The 4,332-nt window shown below is 40.1% G+C and overlaps 1 long non-coding RNA gene across 1 annotated transcript; it reads left to right on the forward strand.

Annotated features, from left to right (window-relative positions):
• Positions 1–231: 231 nt before the first annotated feature.
• Positions 232–1,652, forward strand: LOC106578718 (uncharacterized). The gene is made up of 5 exons (XR_001322509.2): positions 232–269; positions 876–903; positions 1,004–1,032; positions 1,257–1,335; positions 1,580–1,652. It is a non-coding gene; the product is annotated as an uncharacterized lncRNA (long non-coding RNA).
• Positions 1,653–4,332: the final 2,680 nt, after the last annotated feature.

Raw genomic sequence — 4,332 nt, forward strand, 5'->3', positions numbered from 1 at the left:
AACAGTTTGTCTTTCAATCACCCACGTGGGTATAACCAATGAGGAGATGGCACGTGGGTACCTGCTTCTATAAACCAATGAGGAGATGAGAGAGGCAGGACTTTCAGCACGATCTGCATCAGAAATAGAAAGGAGTTCTATTTTAGCCCTTGGCATTGCAGACGCTCGTTGGCGCGTGCGAGCAGTGTGGGTGCAATAACTGAATAACATGGATTTCTAAATGTATTTCGTGACGCTCGCGCACACGACGTGTCCGGTCTGGTCAGCATGTAAGGAGTCAGAGAAACATACTAAAACTACCCCCAAAAATTATATGAACATGTTAGTTTTTTTTTGTTTTTTTTACATGTTCTCTACCACTGGCTGATAGCTAGCTAACTAGCTCTGACAAAAAAACATTTACAACTTTTGCTTCCATGGAAAGTGACAAATGAAGTTTGATATGCCTCTTGCTTTGTCTCTTTAGTATTGTTGTCACAAGTTAGGCAATCATTTTTAAGCGTTTTGAAGCAGGTGGTGATAGATTAGATTTTTTTCATGATTAGGCTAATGGCTTCTTGGCTAGCACTTGATGACAGTAACTAAGTCACATGACCAATCATGACCTGTCATGTAAATAAGGAAGTGGTTGCATTGAAATATTAAAGAGGGGTTTAAAAAGGGAAAGGGGGTTAAAGAGTGGTTCAGTTGTACAACTAACCTAGTTAGTTGTACAACTGAATGCATTCAGCTTGAAATGTGTCTTCCACATTGTTTATCTATGAAATATTACAATTTTCACAGAAATATATTAGGTCTCGATTGAATATATAAATATTTTGATTTAAATAGAAATGGATCATTTTAACATGACTTTCTCTCTGTTTTACTTTTAGTTTGCTTGGACAATTTCCCCACCACCATGTGAGTTCTCTTCTTTTCCCTCACAGCTTAGACTACAGGGAACACAGAAAACACACACACACACCTTTCACTGTAATTCTTTACCTTGTGTTTCTAACAGTTTAGCAGAAGGCCACCACATCAGAGTTGGTAAGTGCATGAGAAAACAATACATTTACTAATTCATCTGATTCTTTGTCTCATGTGCGGCTTCATTAGTCCAGTAGTCTACTAGTTAAAGGTGAGTAGGTTGTCTTTTAATACTACAGTATATCATCACTATTTTGACGCTGTTTTTTATGTAACACACACACTCAGATGTTCTGCAGTTATATTCTGAACTCTGCCCCTCGCATGTCTCTCCTCCTATCCAGTTAAGACAGAGCCTATAAACAACAGTGAGACTGACTACCACATACTGTAAGGCAGTACTGGATAGCCATGCAGGCGAAGGTAACACCTCACAAAGTTTCAGCCTCTCATTTCTCGCTTTAAAACGAAGCCTAACACTCACAGATGTTGTTGGTGTACCAGCCATATTCAAATCAACTATCACCAAGTTTACCATTGCAGACATTCGTTTCCCTTCACACCAATACACATAAGCTGTTCATGTGATGTCACCATTACTCTCACACCTGTTACAAAATATGCTTTAAACATATTTATTCAAAATCTCATATTTTCTTTCTCCTAGGAATCATATTTTATGCAGTGCTGGTGAAATGGACAATCAAACATTGGATAATTGTCACGCCCTGACCTTAAGAGATGCTTTTATGTCTCTATTTTGTTTGGTCAGGGCGTGAGTTGGGGTGGGCATTCTATGTCCTTTTTTCTATGCTTTGTGTTTCTTTGTTTTGGCCTGGTGTGGCTCTCAATCAGGGACAGCTGTACTTCGTTGTCGCTGATTGGGAGTCATACTTAGGCAGCCTGTTTTCCTTTGGGGTTGGTGGGTAGATATTTTCTGTTTAGTGTTTTGCACCTGACGGAACTGTTCGGTTGTTCTTTTCTTTTGCTTGTTGCTTTAGTGTTCAGTTGTACATTAAAATGACGAACACTTACCACGCTGCATTTTGGTCCGATTTCTCTTCCCCTTCCTCCGAGGACGACAAAGACCGTTACAATAATAAAATTGCCATGCAATCTGATATATGTGCTTTCTGTCCATTCTTTTGAAAGAATGTGTATTGTCGTACATTCAATTCTTTGAAGGATGAGGACGGGATCCAGCAGATTGTCCTACAGGAAAATGGCGTGGAAATCTTGTGGAATCTTACATACAATATATCCCCGAGAATTTTGGGTCCATTTTAGTGTAGGACAATTCCTGTAGGTAGTCCTTCAGGACAAAATCATGCAGGATTTATTTGAGGACTTTCTGCAGGATTCCTGCAGGATTGTTTTCCTGAAGAATTACCTGCATGATTCCTACAGGATCCTGCAGGATTCACACAGGAATTGTCCTACAGGAAAGCCCCGGAAATCCTGCCCCGGAAATCCTGCCCCGAAAATCCTGTAGAATATCCAGCAGGACTTACTATTCCTGCAGGATATATATTCACAAAGCCTCTTGTTCCTTTCACCAAATCACTATTTCAGTTTGCATACTGGTACATATTGAATCAAAGTATCTGCCTTTCACAATGCAATATTCACTTTACTTTTGACATGATTTTCTTGTCAATTGTTAACAATACAATTAATAATCACTTAATCAAACTGCTCAAAACTGATAACAGTAGCCAACTGCTTTACATCACCCCTATTTCTGATGATGTATCCTGTATAAGGATATGTACTGTATAAGGATAATGAAACTGTAAGACTGACATATTTCTCAAACTGCTCACAACCTGCCATCGGATACAAATTATAAAAAACATTGTGCGTGTTATAGCCAAATACTTTATGTAAAATGATATTTACCATCTGTTATTCTTTCAGTTTTGAAATGTGCATCTTGTAATTTTTGCTCTTGGATTACATGGTTGTTAAAATGACTAAATAGTGAGCCCTATCATTATTTGATGTACTGGTGACTAAACTAAATGTTCTGATGGTATTTAACAGAAAATGTTGCATGAATGACTCAGGGGTGAAAGATGTGTGAAACCCCAATGAATGCACAATCAAAGGTTCTGAACAGAAGATAGGGGGCATTACACACATTATCAGTTTAGAGGTTTGTACTTAAGAGTTTTGAAAATATACCACTTAAATCTGAAAAGTGTGCCAAAGTGATTGAAATAAACTATAGTGACCAGAGACCATCACTGAATCCAAGGACTGACCTCTGTGGAACTACAAGAATGTAGAGACACCGTGGTGTGGCAGGTGAGGGTGGAAGAGGATGCGGAGGGATATACTGTATGAGATAAATGAGTCATGGGTATAAGGACGCCTTGCCAGGAATCATGCCAGGCACACTGCCCTGGCACTCTGCCTGACGGTTCCAAAACAGCTATACCCAAGGTCGCAGTGGAATGTGTGCAACCGTAACGTTAGTTGACAGGACACTGTAATCCCAAACCAAACGTGCCTGGCGTATATCACCTATCTGAGGCTTGGAGTGTAATCAAGGAGGGATATATGGGGGATATATGGGAATGGAAACTGGTTTGGCTTGGCTGATAATCTTCCTGATTATCTGCATGGGCCCGTATTCAAACAGTCTCAGAGTAGGAGTGCTGCTGGTCCAGGATCAGTTTTCTCTTAGATCATAATAAATACGATTATATGGACAGGGAGGACCTGATCCTAGATCAGCAAAAATAGTTTTGGGTAGAAATGTTGATCTAGGGTCAGTTTTTCCTTTAGATCCTTTATTTTTATTTATTTTATTTTACCTTTATTTAACTAGGCAAGTCAGTTAAGAAATTGTTTTTATTTACAATGATGGCCTACCAAAAGGCAAAAGGCCTCCTGCAGGGACGGGGCTGGGATTAACAAATATAATATGCTGCCCAGTGTGCTGATGAGATCTGAGGGTAGTTGTTCTCTTTGATCTGTCTGTACTTCACCTTGCTCACAGTCCCCAGTGCCTTGCGACAGGAGATTAATAGCTTAGTGGTTAGAGCCTTGGGCCAGTAACCGAAAGGTTGCTGGATAGAATCCCTGAGCTGACAAGGTAAAAAAAATCTGTCGTTCTGCCCCTGAGCAAGGCAGTTAACCCACTGTTCACTTGGTCCTGAAGATGTGGATGTCGATTAAGGCATCTCTCTGATTCAGAGGGGATTGGGTTAAATGCGGAAGACACATTTCAGTTGAAGGCATTAAGTTGTACAGCTGACTAGGTATCCCCTTTCCCTTAATAGTGACATCAGTGAAAACCACTGGGGTCCTGAATGCTCGCCAGTGGAAATACTGTTTAGTGAGAAGCAGAGGAGCACGTCAAGGTTAAAAGCATTGTGTCTCAGAGGGAGAACAAAAATTCAGGAAGTAGGAACT

The sequence above is a fragment of the Salmo salar genome, chromosome ssa19 (genome assembly GCF_905237065.1).
Source record: "Salmo salar chromosome ssa19, Ssal_v3.1, whole genome shotgun sequence".
Taxonomy (NCBI): Eukaryota; Metazoa; Chordata; class Actinopteri; order Salmoniformes; family Salmonidae; genus Salmo; species Salmo salar.